Genomic DNA, 15,923 nt, shown 5'->3' with positions numbered 1-15,923 from the left:
CAAGGTTGGGGGGGGGGTGAGGAATAAATAAATTCAACTAAGGTGTTCCTATCTTAACCATTTTATAGCTAATATTATTTGAGCTACATTAACATATCAAATGAGGCTGCATTGGCCTTGGTAAAGTTGAACAGTGGCCAGTGTGTTTAAATATTTGTTATTTAAAAACTTTATCATGGTGGCTTTTGAACATACACAAAAGTAGACAGTATGATCTATAATAATCTATAATAATAAAAGCATAATATGCTAATTAGACTGGACGGAATCGGACGACCCTCCCAAGGAAGCCAGGGCTGCGAGGTAAGCCCAGGTCCCACCAGAGGAAAGCCGGTGCCAGCAACTGGGGGAAGGAAGGCCTACTCTTGCACGAATTTCATGCATTGGGCCTCTAGTAGTATAATAAAGCCCTATATACTATAACCCAGCCCCAAGAACCATCAACCCATGACCAGTCACTTGGAACCATCAACCATTTTGAGGTACACATTATCTCACTTAACTTCACAGCAACTTTGATAGCTATTATCTTAGGTTTGTCTCGAATTGCATAGCTTGTTTGTAATAAATAAATTCAACTCAGGATTCAACCCTATGGCTGATACACCAGTGGATCCCAAGCTAGAAGGAACCTTTAACACAGGGGTCCTCAAACTTTTTAAACAGGGGCCAGCTCACTGTCCCTCAGACTGTTGGAGGGCCGGTCTATAGTTTAAAAAAAACTATGAACAAATTCCTATGCACACTGCACATATCTTATTTTGAAGTAAAAAAAACAAAACGGCAAAAACACCCGCATGTGGCCCGTGGGCCGCAGTTTGAGGATGCCTGCTTTAACATAATACATGCCAAGGCCTCTCCAGTCCTCCTAAAACTGAATCTCTGGTGATGAGGGAGGGGAGGGGAGGGAAGGGGAGAGTCCTTGGAAAGTGAGCATTTCATAAAGTTCCTCAACTGATTTCCAAGAGCCCGTTTGGGGACCATTACCCTTCTCCGTGCTGCCTGTTCAGGCAGTGGTTCGCAAACCGGTGTCAGGCTTTAAGATGACCTTGTACATTTTAAGTTCTAAATTCTTCATTCTATTTAGTGTTGGCCCTAAACACCTGCGTTTCATAAAAATCAAGACTACCAAAATAAAACGCCACCGGGGAGCCGGGGGGTTGGGGTGGTGGTGAGGAGAGGCATTTTCCCGCGTAACCAGTACTGGGGGCGGATTCGGGGGAAGGGGTCACAGTCACGCAGAGCTTGGCTGACACGAGTCCCCAAAGGGGCCAAAGGTGGTAAATTCTGATCAACCACGACGGGATTTCTAGTTTCCTTTAATCCGTCCCGGGCCTACTTGTTGCGACCCACGGCTGCAACTGCCCAAAGACGGTCCCAACTCCTGGTTCCCCCAGTCCCCGCGCTGGCTCGGATGTCAGTGCCGGGGTGGGGGGGGCTGGCGGGGGAGCCGGAGCCGGCCACCCAGTCTTCCCAGCTTCCGGCCCGGGATCGGGTCGGGGTCGGGCCCCCGCCAAGCAGGCCTCCAGTAGGCGGGCCAGCAACGCCGACCCTCCCGCGGGCTCCCAAGCTCTTCAACTGCCCGGCGACCGCCCCGTCGGCCCGCCCCCGTTTCCCGGGCGTCCCACAGGAAGTGACCTCACGACGGTGGCGTGGTGCGCGGGCACTTCCGGCGGCCGCGCCTGCGGGGGTGGGTCGGAGTAGCCCCGTGGTCCTGGGTTCACCCCCGAGTGTGGGCTGGCTGGCGCGCTGTGCCGAGGAGGCGCGGGCCGACGGCTTGGAGGTGGGAGCGAGCGCGGCGGCGGTGGGCGCTCGTGGGGGAGGCTTCCGGGGGCCGCCCGGCGGGGTGGCCTTAAAGCTCGGGGGTCCGGGCCGCCCGGCGGGGTGGCCTTAAAGCTCGGGGGTCCGGGCCGCGTCGGCTTTCGGAGAGGCGGGCGCACGCTCGAGGCCGCCGGGCGCGCCGCGGGCCGGGCCTCGGGGCGGCCTCGGGGGCGTGGCTGGAGGAGGCCCGGACCGCGGGTTCGGGGCCCTTTGGGGAGGCAGGGGGTGTGCCGCTGCCGGCCGGCCGCTCGGTTCAGCCTCGTTGATGGCTGCTGCAGCTCGCCCGCTCATGGCTGTGCCTCAGTTTCCTTTTGCACCGCAGAGTAGGTGGCAGGGAAGAGCGCGGGTGTCACCCGTGGCTGCCGGCTTGAGGACCGTGGACTAGGTCTGGAAGGGAGGGGAGGCTGAGAAATGAATGGTGCCTGCCAGGGCCCCGCTTCTGCTGGATCCGGGGAACTTCCCTGATTCTTTCCTGCTGTTGGAGTAAGGCTGAACTTCTTATTATCGGTGCTCTTCGTGTGATATTGATTGAATTTAACAATAATTCACTTAGAAGTGGTTAAGGTATTTTGCTGCGTGGGAGGCATAGTCCTCGCCTGCTTGGCCAGTTAGTTTTCAGTAAATCTCCCAATTCTAGAGCGAGCTGGAATCCTAAAACCCTCTCCCCTGGTAACAGAAGAGGAACTGAAGACCCAGAATGGTCTTGTTCTCTTCGTAGCCACAGGCTAAAGTGATTTCATCCTGCCGTCTGTCTATGGTGGTCTTAATCTCATCAAAGCATAAATGACAGTCTTTTGAGCAGGTCCCTATTTCAACTGGAAACCCCCAAATGATTCTAGTCTTTTTTTTAATGAATAGCAGATTAGGTGTACTGAGCACAAAATTCCTATTTGTTGGTTTTTCTGTGAAGATGGTTATAAACAACAACTTTTGATTACCTAGAATATTTTGTTGGAACTTCCTTGTGAGGGTAGGGCTTTGGGACTAGCAGTGTCTCTCAAACTCCTTTGACTGACCCACAGCTAGATACATATTACATCATGACTCAGTGTGCCCCCTGCATGCACAAAGTGTGTACACACACACACACACACACACACACACACACACAACATAAAAACTTACCCTTTCTACATATGATGCACTCTGACATTATTTCATTGAAAGAAAAAATAGTTGATTGCAACTTACTAAATTGACTGATTGCTAAAACCTATAGTTTGAAAAACATTGGACTAGAAAATGTTCAAGTTCCTCGTGATTCCTGAGATTCTGTAGTTAATGCAGAGTGGAAAATGTATAATTTTTCTGTTATTCTCAGCCAGAGTAGCCAGGTTATTAGAATTCTCATAAATTCAGATCAACAGGACAGGACATCCAAATTGGTAGCTCAAAGTGGATATAATATCCATAGTGATAGTGTCAATTTTAGCAAGGCATTTAAGTCTTTTATGATGGCATGGTGGATGAGATGGGGGAATTTGCCAGATTGTGGTAAAAGTAGATGGAGTCATGACTTTGAGAATCTGTGTTTTGAAGGTTCGATTTATGGATATAAAACCGCTGGGATCTGGTGATCTGAGTTGAGGTTCTGTCACTTTCTTTATACACAGAATGTCTTTGAAGTCTTATCTGGAAGGTATGCTTAGCAAATATGTGACCTTGATGAAGCATCATCTGGCTAATCTCAAGATTTGCCCAGTGCAACTTAATGGAATGGAAGGATCTTATGAATGTGAGGAATTTCACTTGAGTCCAAAAAATTCAGTTACACCAGTTAATGATGGTAGAGATGTGTCCTAGGAGGGGCTCATGTATAAAAAGATGTGGACTCTCAGTCATCCGAGTCAGTGGTATGGTTAGCCTGTGAGAAGAACTGGTGTGACCTACAGTATTAGATTGCACTAGGAAAAGTAAGATCAAGGAAGGTTGTTGCATTACTTGACCACAGCACTGGTTGGCTCACGCCAGGGATTTTAGGTTTAGGTCTTAGTACTCTACAAGAATAAACTAATTGTGAGGTTAGACATTAAAAGGAGTTGGAATTTGTCAAATTATAAAAAGTAATTTTTTTAATTGGCTGTCTTAAGATACGGTGAAGTTGTTTTGGCATGAGTGATTCTTTTTCCCATCGTCATTTCATACATATTCAAGGTCAGTGTGGTCTTAAAATATTTTTGCTTGAAAGTGTCTAAAACATTGGGAAATCTCTTATTTTTAAGTTGGCATCTGAAATTTTTCTCCATAAACTTAAGTAGTTTAAACATTTAATTTTTTAAAAATATATTTTTATTGATTTCAGAGAGGAAGAGAGAGGGAGAGAGAGATAGAAACATCAAGGATGAGAGAATCATTGATGGGCTGCCTCCTGCATGCCTCCTACTGGGGATTGAGCCTGCATCCTGAGCTTGTGCCCTTGACTGGAATCAAACCTGGGACCCTTCAGTCCTCAGGCCGAGGCTCTATCCACTGAGCCAAACCGGCTAGGGCTAAACAAAGTTAAGGATATGCTCTGGGCTGAAGTGTTAGCCCATGCACTGAAGGGCTGCTGATTCAATTCCCGGTCAAGGGCAGGTCCTTGGGTGGCAGGTTTGATCCCCAGTCCCCATCTGGGCACTTGCAATGTTTCTCTCTCCCTCTTCCTCTCCTCCTCCCTCCCTCCTTCCACTCTCTCTAAAAATCAATGGGAAAAATATCCTCAGGTTAGGATTAACAACAACACAAAGTTAAGGATGTAATTTCTGACATTGTAAATTTTGACTTTGTAAAAATAATGCAAGGCTAAATAAAATAACAATTGGATGTTTTTAAAATATACAAATAAACTTTATTACGTTAAAAACCCTCTGAGAGCCCAGTCGTTGAGCATAGATCCACCCATGAACCAGGAGATCACGGTTCAATTCTCAGGGCACATGCCTGGGTTGCAGTCTTGATCCCCATTAGGGGGCATGCAGGAGGCAGCCAATCAGATTCTCTCATCATTGATGTTTCTATCTCTCTCCCTCTCCCTTCTCTGAAATCAATAAAAATGTATTTTTAAAACCCTCTAAGATATATAAATGGTATATTATATTACTGTGCTTGATTTTCAGATGTTAAGCCAGTCTTGTGTTCCTGTAATGAACCCCACTTAATCATGGTGTATAATACTTTTTATATGTTGCTGAATTCCATTAACTAATATTTTGTTAAGAATTTTTGTATGTGTTCATGAGGGATATTGATCTGAGGTATTTTTTTCTTTTGATATATTTATTTGGCCTTAGTTATTAGAGTGATACAGTTGACCCTTGAACAATATATAGGTTTGAACGGCGTGGATCCACTTGTACCCGAATTGTTTTCATTTTTCTTTTTAAAATATATTTTTATTGATTTCAGAGAGAAAGGGAGGGAAGAGAGAGATAGAAACATCCGGCTGCCTCCTGCACACCCCCCTTACTGGGGATCTAGCCCGAAACCTGTGCATGTGCCCTGACCAGGAATTGAACCGTGACCTCCTGGTTCATAGGTCAACACTCAACCACTGAGCCACGTGTTTTTTTCTTTAAATTGGCCTCCATATCCCTGGGTTTCTCTCTCCATAGATTCAATCAAGTGTGGATTGAAAACAGTATTTTCAATTCTCAGTTGGGAATCTACCGATAATGGTCAACTGGATGCATTGTTTATGCCATTTTATGTAAGGGACTTGAGTATCGGTGGATTTTGGTATCCTCGTGGGTGTGGGAGTGTTCTAGAACCAATCCCCTGTGGCTACCAAGGGACAGTGTTAAGTTTTTTGGGAATCAAAAGTTCAGAGATTTTAGTCTGCCCCTAACTCCCTCATTGTTCAGGATCAGCTGTACTGCCATGGTAAGTTAGTGGAAAACGTTCCTTCCTTTTATATTCTCTGAAAGAGTTTGTCAGTCATTTCTTTCTATATGTCTGATAGTATTTACCAGTGAAGTCCCTGGGCCTGGACTTTTCTTTATGAGTAAATTTTTAGTTACTTATTCAATTTCTTTACTTGATAATAGGTCTGTCCACATTTTCTTTTATTTCTTGAGTCACTTTTGGTAATTTGTATCATTCTGGGAATTGGCCCATTTCATATTTTTTTCATTTTTCTTTTTGAAAAATGAAAGTTGTATTCATCCATTTTCACAAAATTTTATCCTAAAGCATAAGTCAGTAAACTTCTATAAAGGTCCAGATGGTAGGCTTTGTGAGCCATGTAGTTTCTGTCATAACTGTTCAACTTTTTCATTGTAGTGCAAAAACAACCACAGACAACAAGCGAACAGCTGAGCACGGTTGTGTTCCCAGAGAACTTTATTGGTAGTGAGCAAGATTTGGCCCATGCACTGTACTTTTCTGATCCCTGTCCTGAAGTAATAAATGTTATGGTTAAAAATCTTTTTTCGATAATCCAATTATCTAGGCAGATCAAGTTTATGAAAAGTAGTGTGGAAATTCTCTTGCGTGCATATGCTCAGTGGTTAGTGTCAGCCTATGCACGGAAGGGTTTCAGGTTCAATTCCAAGTCAGGGGCAAGTCCCTGGGTTGCAGGTTAAATTTCCAGTCTGGGTCAGGACATATGGGGGAGGCAACCAATCCATGTGTCTGTCTCACATTGATGTTTCTCCCTACCTCCCTCCCTCTCTAAAAATTAATGGAAAAAGATATTCTTGGGTGAGGATTAACAACAACAACAAAAAGAAGTAAAAGTCTTTTCACATTTGATTAATTTCTGGTATTTTAAAAATTCTTACTGTAGCTTTTCATTCTGCATCTATCTAAAATAAGCATCAGAATAGAATCATGATGGGCATAAATGATCAGAAAAGAAATTCATACTTTTGTGACATTAAGTAGACAAAGGCTGATCAGGATGGGGAAAATAAGCCTGAAGTACATATGTGTATTTTGTTCCATTTACTGTCATCAGTGTTGTGGAAATTGTGTTGTATGGGAAATTTACCTGATTTATTAAATTTTTATAGATATATTGATAATTGTTGCAACTCAGTGATGGATATGTGAGGGTTTATTATGCTATTCTACCTACATTTTTGTAGTTTGAAATTTTCTATAATAAAATGTAAAAAAAAAAAAGTCTTATGGATGAGCCTGCTAATGCATTGTTCTTTTATTTCTGTTCTGTCAGGAGAGTTTTGTGATACTTACTCAGTTAGATCACTAGAGAGCTACCTGAGTTTGTCTTTAGGTTTTTATGTTTTTGATGACCACAGGAGTGCTTTTTTGCTCCTTTGTATGCTTTTTGTTATTTTTCCTTTTTTATACTTTATATTTTATGTAGATATATTTCTGAAATTAATATTTGAAACAGCTTGAAATGCTATTCTATTTATTTTTTATTTTTCATGGAAAACACTAAGCTAGTGTTTCATTTTGTACTTAATATTGTAAGTGTCCCAGTTAAGCCCCAATTAATTATCTGTCTAGACTCAGTGGGACGAACGCAGGTGACCAGGAGTCAGCAATAACGTCCTATCCCCTGGTGCTTCAATGTCTAGACAGCTGAGCCGAACCGGAACACATGAACACACAAGACAGAATTAGTATGCAATCACACAGGGTTTATTTACATATTCCTAGTGGTCCTAAGCTCCCGCAAAGGCCACCTGGCGATGCACACCGATAGACGATGACGAAGACGGATACAGGCGGCCGCAGTTGGTTCAGGCTCACACAGCAGAGCAGTCAGGGGCTCATCTCACGGAGCGACAGGGAGTCCTCCTCTTGTCAGGCAGGAGACGTCGACTGAAGAAATGTCCGATGCTTATATAGCCAGTAGTAAACAACTTGTGTCCTTATCAGTGTGGGCCAGACGGTGTGCCTTATGCTAGGAGCAGAGTGTTGACACTTTAGGGGCTCAGGGCTTTCACATCAAGATAGTGGGGTGTTCACCAGTTTGGAAGTTACAGAGTATTTGGGTCAGCAAACATTTCACACAATAATTTCATACATTAGAGGGGTTTCTTTATGACCATAACATTATTATAACAGTAAGTTACATACATACTCATATGCTCATCTGCTATTTCCTGACTTCCTTCTGTGTCTAGGACAGTGTTAGATGTCATATCTTATATAGGATTTTGCGTAGAGTATGCTTAAAGGATATTGTATTTTTAGAACCATTTCCAAAAACAGTGAGGCATTTAAAAATATATTTTTTTATTGATTTCATAGAGGAATGTGAGAGGGAGAGAGTGATAGAAACATCAATGATTAGAGAGAATCCCTGATCAGCTGCCTCCTGCACTGGGGATTGAGCCCGCAACCCAGGCATATGCTCTTGGCCGGAATCGAACCCGGGACCCTTCAGTCAGTAGGCCAACACTCTAGCCACTGAACCAAACTGGCTAGGGCCAGCCAGGCATTTAGATACAAATATTTAGGTACTCTAGACTTTGAATGATTAATTTATGTCAGATTTATTATGTCTCATTCATTGAATATTTATTTAGTTCCCCTTTATTCTAGGCATTCTTATTGACTGAACAAGACAGTCAAGGTTCCTTGCCTTCATGGAACTTACAGTCTAGTGGGGTGACTCACAACATCCTATCTAATAAAAGTAATATGCAAATTGACCATCACTCCAACACATAAGATGGCTGCCCCCATGTGGACAAAATATGGCCACCACAAGATGGCCAGCAGGGGAGGGCAGTTGGGAGGGACCAGGTCTGCAAGGGAGGGCAGTTGTGGGCCATCAGGCCAGCAGGGGAGGGCAGTTGGGAGGGACCAGGCCTGCAAGGGAGGGCAGTTGGGGGTGATCAAGCCTGCAGGAGAGGGCAGTTAGGGGTGACCAGGCTGTCAGAGGAGGGAAGTTGGGGGCGACTGGGCCTGCAGGGAAGGGCAGTTGGGGGGGACCCAGGCCAGCAGGGGAGAGCAGTTGGGGGGGGGGGACCAGGCCTTCATGGGAGGGCAGTTAGGGGTGACTAGGCCTGCAGGGGAGGGCAGTTAGGGGCAATCAGGCTGGCAGGGGAGTGGTTAGGGGGTGATCAGGCTGGCAGGCAGAAGCGGTTATGGGCAATCAGGAAGGCAAGCAGGCAAGCAGTTGGGAGCCAGCAGTCCTGGATTGTGAGAGGGATGTCCGACATCCCTATTGGGCCTAAACCCGCAGTCGGACATCCCTTGAGGGGTCCCAGATTGGAGAGGGTACAGGCTGGGCTGAGGGACACACACCCCATGCACGAATTTCATGCACTGGGCCTCTAGTAAACAAATAAGGTAATTCATATGGGTGCTGTATTCTGAGCTCATACAAAAGGTAAGATGTTTGAGAGTGTTGGGGAATAGATTGGGTATCCAGGGAAAGCCTCTTTGGGGTGGTGACATTTTAGCAGATACCCGAAAGACAAGATGGAACTAGCCATTCACAGAGCTGGGGAGAGTGTGTTCTGAGACTACCTGGTGCAACGTTCTGGAGGGAAGGAACAAGCTTAACATGTTTGAGGGACAGTAGGAAGACCAGTGTGTGTGCAGGACAGTGGAAAGGGAATGGTGAGAGATGAAGCTGTGTGAGGTCAGCAGAAATCCGATCATGTCGGGACGATAGTGTTATGGAAAGGAAGGCTGTCTTGATTACTAGTACAGTTGTTAAGCAAGATCATGACAACTGATTTACATTTGAAACTTTGCTCTGGTTGCTGTGCAGAGAAAGAATAGTAGGAGGGGCAGGAGTGATAGTAGAGAGACCATATATGGGATTTATGCAAATATGAGATGGTGGTGGTTTGCAACTAGGTTTATAGTTGTGATACAGATAAATAATACAAGATTAAACTCTGCGCATATTCACAACTATAAACCTACTTTTGCCTACCCCTTTATGTACATTCATATACAAGTCTTTGTGAATATGTTTTCATTTCTCTTGGATAGATCCTAGGAATGAAATTTTGGGTCATGGGAGTGTGTTTCATATTACAAGAAACTGCCAAACTGTTTTCCAAAGTGGTTGTATCATTTTACGTTATCAGCATTGTAAGAGAGTCCCAGTTGCTCCACATTATCACACACTTTTGGTATTACCAGCCAGTTCTTTTTTTAAAAAAATATATTTTATTGATTTTTTACAGAGAAGAAGGGAGAGGGAGAGAGAGAGTTAGAAACATCAATGAGAGAGAAACATCGATCAGCTGCCTCCTGCCCACTCCCTACTGGGGATGTGCCTGCAACCAAGGTATATGCCCTTGACCGGAATCGAACCTGGGACCCTTCAGTCCGCAGGCTGACACTTTATCCACTGAGCCAAACCGGTTAGGCGAGCCAGTTCTTTTTATTTTAAGTCATTGTAGTGGCTATAAAATGGTATCTTATGGTGTGTGTTTTTTCTGATTTGATTTTTTTTTATTGTAAAATATACATAGAATTTACCATTTTAACCATATTTAACTGTTACAGTTCAAGGCATTGAGTACATTCACATTGTGCAACCATCATCACCATCCATCTTCAGAACTTTTTCATTATCACCAACTGAAACCCTGTCCTCATTAAATAATAACTCCCCATGCCCTGCTCCCCCAGCCCCTGGCAGCCACCATTATATTTTCTGTCTCTCTGAGTTTGACTACTCTAGGAACCTCATTTAAGTGGAATCATACTAAATTTGTCCTTTGTGTCTGGCTTATTTCACTTACATAATGTCTTCAAGGTTTATCTATGTTGTAACATATATCAGAACTTCCTTTTTAAGACTGAATTATATTATTCCATTCTATGTATATGCCACATTTTGTTTATCCATTCATCTCATGGACATTTGGATTGTCTGGTGTTTTAATTTGCCTTTACTTAATTAATGATGTTGAAAAGCTTTTCATATGTTTATTGGCCATTCAGATAACTTCTTTTGCTTGCTTTAAAAATATAAAATTATAAGCTTTCCTTATATATTGTTTTTTCTTTTTCTTTCTTATTTTTATTGATTTCAGAGAGGAAGGGAGAGGGAGAAAGAAATAGAAACATCAATGATGAGAGAGAATCAGTGATAGGCTGCCTCCTGCATGTCCCACAGTGGAGATCGAGCCTGCAACCTGGGCATGTGCCCTGATTGGGAATCGAACTGTGATCTCCTGGTTCATAGGTCAACACTGAACCACTGAGCCACACCGGCCAAGCTAAATTTTCCTTACATATTTTTGATACAATCCCTGGATCAGATACTTCTGTTGTGAATATTTCTCCTTGACTATGGTTTACCTTTTTTCTCCTCATTGTTTTGGGGTGTTTATAATAGAAGAAAGCAGGCCCATCTTTTTACCATGGTAAATCTGAAAGTTTACTTGAAGTGCTTCGCTGCCTGGGAGGTAGTCTCCAGTGGAGTGATTTGGGGATGAGGCAAGATGATATGGAATATCTTCTTAAATATTTTATTATAGTACCATTATTTTATTTTATTTTTTATGGATTTTTTTTATTGTTTAAAGTATTACATATAGTAGTACATATATCTCCTTTTTTTCCCCTTGACCTTCCCCCAGCCTCCCCTACCCTCTGTCGCATTCCCTCATCCCCCCCCACCCCCCCCCCCCAGTGTCTTGTGTCCATTGGTGTGCTTATATGCATGCATACAAGTCCTTTGGTTGATCTCTTTCCCCCCCTCCCCAAAACTCCCAGCCTTCCCACTGTAATTTGCCAGTCTGTTCGGTGCTGTACTGCCTCTGTATCTTTTTGTTCATCAGGTTATAATGTTCTTTGTTTTCCATAAATGAGTGAGATCATGTGGTATTTTTCTTTCATTGCCTGGCTTATTTCACTTAACATAATGCTCTATAGTACCATTATTTTAAATGTATGGCTATCTAGCCTGGCAGGCGTGGCTCAGTGGTTGAGTGTCAACCCATGAACCAGGAGATCATGGTCTGATTCCCCGTTAGGGCACATGCCTGGGTTGCGGGCTTGATCCCTGATGCAGGGCGTGCAGGAGGCAGCCCATCAGTGATTCTCATTATTGATGTATCTATCCCTTTCTCCCTCTCCCTTCCTGTAAAAGATATGACTATCTAAACCTATCCAGAGGATGATTTGGTTTGAAAAAAATAGTTTTCTGCTCTGGTACATTGTAATCTGACAAAAAGGTTATTTTACCTTTGAACTGATTGAGCCTCTATCCTAAGACAATGATTTAAGACAAGCACCAAGTGAAATTGATAATTGCTGCATTTTTTATAAATGAAAAATGGAATTATCTGAATGTTCAAAGAAAAGAAAGGAGTAGTATGTACAACATAGAAAATATGCCTTTGTATTAAGAAGCTGACTTTTTTTTTTTTTTAGAACCTCCCTGAGGATATGTTTTTATTAATTCTTAGAGCGCGAGAGAGAAACAGACAAACATTGATTGGTTGCCTCCTGCACATCCCCCAACCAGGGATTGAACTCTAGACCTAGGTATGTGCCTGACCGGGAATAGAACCCGCAACCTTTTGGTGTACGGGACAATGTTCCAACCAGCTGAGCCACTCGGCCAGAGCCTAAGAAGCTAACTTTTTGCTCTGGTTACAAGTGTGTAAAATATCCAATATAATATCTGGGTTGCAAATACCCCATCTGTAAAATCGGATAGTAAAGTAGCTACCTCATTGGGTTGTCTTGCGATTGGAAGGAAAGAATGGCCCCTAACGTTGTAGCTCATGCCTGAAATGGTAAGAATGCAATAAATGCAACCTCTGCTGCTGTTCTTACACAGTAGGATGGTATGTGTAAATGGTTGTGGGATTGTGTGTTCCAATCATCTCTTATTTTCTTGAAGGTGATTTTTCCCTTTTCTGTTACCCACCACACTAAACTATCACCAAATTCAAACCACCGTCTATACGAGTATAGGTCTTGAATCCATCAGCTTTCCCACCTTCATTGATGTGACCTATTCTAGCTTACCATCATCTCACATGGACTCCTGGAGCTGTCTCCCAGCTGGTCGCACTGCATCGTTTTTGGCACCTCTGACAGTTTGTATTCTTTTAAAAAAACAACCACCAGAAACCCCAGAAATTGATTCTCACAGTGTTGAAGGCCAGAAGTCTGATCTGAGTGTCATTTACAGGGTTGGCTCCTTCTTGGGGACTCTGCGGGAGAAGCTGCTCCATCTTAGCCTCTGGTGATTGCTGGCCATCCACGGCTGTGGCAGCATCACTCCAGTCTCTGCCTGTCTGACAGACATGGCATTCTCTCTGCATCCAGTTTGTATTCCTTAATGGTGGCCTTTGATGAACATGACGTTTTATTTTGATGAAATCTAATTTATCAGAATTAGCACTGGTGTTTTGTCTGAGAAATCTTTACCCCAAGGTCACTAAGATACTCTGCATTTTGTTTTCCTAGTAGCTTTAATTTTTGCATTTATGTTTAGATAGTTTATTTCAAATTAATTTTTGTATCTGGTGTGGGATAGGAATAGGCTATTTTTCTCACATATCCATCCAGTTATTCTATCACCATTCATTGAACGTTATTTTGATTTATCTATTGATTTACCTTGGTACCTTGATTAGAAGTCAGTTGACTATATGTGAGTGGGTCTACTTCTGGACTCTTCTGTTTCATTGTCTGTCTATTCTTGCAACAATATCACACTGATTTCTACAGTTTTTAGTAAATCTTGATAGAAGGTAGTGAAACATCTAACTTTGCATATTTTTTAAAATTGTTTTGGCTTTTCTATTTTGCATTTCCATATACATTTTAGGACCAGTTTTTCAGCTCCCAAAAGGCCAGCTGAGATTTTTATTGATATATGTATTTGATTCACTTGGGGAGACTTGACAACATTAAGCTCTTCCGTCTATGAATGTGGTATATCTCTCCATTTATTTAGATATTTAAAAAATATTTCTCATCAGTTTCTACAGGAGATCCTGCACATTTTTAATTAGATTTATTTCTAAGTGTTTTATGTTTTTTGATATCATTATAAATAGTATTTTTAACTTTGACTTTCAGTTTTTTTTATGCTATTCTATAGAATACAGTTGTCTATTTTATATTGAGCATGTATCCTGTGACTTTGCTAAATTCACTTATTAATTTTAGTAGGATTTTTTAACTTTTTGGTACAGTCCCTAGGGTTCCTTTAAAAAAATCTTTATTCAGATTATTACAGTTGTTCCTCTTTTTTCCCCCCATAGCTCCCCTCCACCCAGTTCCCACCCCACCCCATGCCCTTACCCCCCACCCCCACTATACTCATCCATAGGTGTATGATTTTCATCCAGTCTCTTCCCGCACCCCCGACACCCCTTTCCCCCTGAGGATTGTCAGTCCACTCCCTTTCTATGCCCCAGATTCTATTATATTCACCAGATTATTCTGTTCATCAGATTTTTCATTTGATTTTTAGATTCACTTGTTAGATATGTATTTGTTGTTCATAATTTTTATCTTTACCTTTTTCTTCTTCTTCCTCTTCTTAAAGAATACCTTTCAGCATTTTATATAATACTGGTTTGGCAGTGATGAACTCCTTTAGCTTTTTCTTATCTGTGAAGCTCTTTATCTGACTTTCAATTCTGAATGATAGCTTTGCTGGGTAGAGTAATCTTGGTTGTAGGTTCTTGCTATTCATCACTTTGAATATTCCTTGCCACTCCCGTCTAGCCTGCATAGTTTCTGTTGAGAAATCAGCTGACAATCGTATGGGTGCTCCCTTGTAGGTAACTAACTGTTTTTCTCTTGCTGCTTTTAATATCCTCTTTGTCTTTTGCTCTTGGCATTTTAATTATGATGTGTCTTGGTGTGGTCCTCTTTGGATTCCTTTGGTTTGGGGTTCTGTGTGCTTTGGATTCCTTTTGTTTGGGGTTCTGTGTAAGTCTATTTCTTTCACCAGGTGGGGGAAGTTTTCCATCATTATTTCTTCAAATAGGTTTTCAGTATCTTGTTCTCTCTCTTCTTCTGGCACCCCCATAATTCGGATGTTGGTATGCTTGAAGTTGTCCCAGAAGCTCCTTACACTATCTTCAAATTTTTGGATTCTTTTTTCTTTTTGCTTTTCCAGTTGGGTGTTTTTGCTTCCTTGTATTTCAAATCTTTGACTTGATTCTTGCGATCCTCTAGTCTGCTGTTGGATCTCTGTATATTATTTTTAATTTCAGTCAGTGTATGCTTAATTTCTAGTTGGTTCTTTTTCATATCCTTGAGGGTCTCACAATTTATCGGCCTTTTCTAGAAAATTCTTGAAAAACCTTATAACTGTGTTTTTGAACTCTATATCCAGTAGTGTGCTTTCTCCATTTCTTTCATTTGTGACCTGTTTCTTTGTCTCCGCATTTTGGCTGCTTCCCTGAGTTGATAGAGAAGCTTTGTGTGCTAGATGTTGTATAGGGCCCAGTGGCTCAGCCTCCCCAGTTACCTGAGGTGAACACTCTTGGTGCACCCCTTTGTGGGCTGTGTGCATAGTCTTGTTGTAGTTAAGCCTTGATTGTTGTTCGTATCACTGGAAGGAATTGACCTCCAGGCCAGTTGGCTGTGAGGATCAGCTGTGTCTACGATGGGAGGACTTCTGTGCTGGAGACACCCTTATGGGGCAAGATTTGCTTCAGTGGGACTTTGGTGCTCACTGAGTCTGCCCCCTGAGTGTGTCCCTTATGGATTTGAGGAGTTGTAATCTGGATGGTCCTAGTCTGACCACTGGGTACACTGGCTCTTGGATCTCCAAGGAGGTGCTAATTTAGCCTCTGCCTGAGGCCACCCAGCAGGAGCTACCGAGAGATTTGCAGATTCCTCTTCTTTGTTTGGGTTTTGGAGGTGCCCAGATGAGGCCCAGCTGTGAAGCAATGCAAGCTGGTGTGGGGCCTTGGGCCTTCTTTTGGATGTTCTGGGTCTCTCTGACTCAGCTGTAGTTTGTTAGGTAAGTTTAGATTTCAAAGGACCAGGCCATTCATATGCAAAAGCCTCTATGCACAGCTTGGACGGGGCGGGGTCTCAGGGCGGAGCAAACAGCAATGGCTTCCCGTCAGCCCTGCCCTAAGAGGCCCCCGGGTCTCAGTGTCCCGTGGTACTTGCTGCAAGCACCTCTGAGAGAAAGCCCCCCTCGAGTTCCACCTGATGCCAGACAGTCCAGTTTCTCCCCGTCTGAGTCT

At 43.0% G+C, this 15,923-nt stretch overlaps 1 protein-coding gene across 1 annotated transcript in view; it reads left to right on the top strand.

Annotated features, from left to right (window-relative positions):
- The first annotated feature begins 699 nt into the window (after positions 1 to 699).
- The window catches only part of EDC3 (enhancer of mRNA decapping 3), an 89,680-nt gene continuing 74,456 nt past the window's right edge, over positions 700 to 15,923 (top strand). The window contains exon 1 of the mRNA XM_079768861.1: positions 700 to 1,783. The gene's annotated coding sequence lies outside the window, so the exon portion shown is untranslated. The remainder of the gene's footprint in view (positions 1,784 to 15,923) is intronic.

Source organism: Cnephaeus nilssonii (genome assembly GCF_951640355.1).
Source record: "Cnephaeus nilssonii genome assembly, chromosome: 4".
Taxonomy (NCBI): domain Eukaryota; kingdom Metazoa; phylum Chordata; class Mammalia; order Chiroptera; family Vespertilionidae; genus Cnephaeus; species Cnephaeus nilssonii.
Note: the sequence above shows the minus strand (reverse complement) of the source record. Positions and strands in the feature narration are given on the sequence as shown.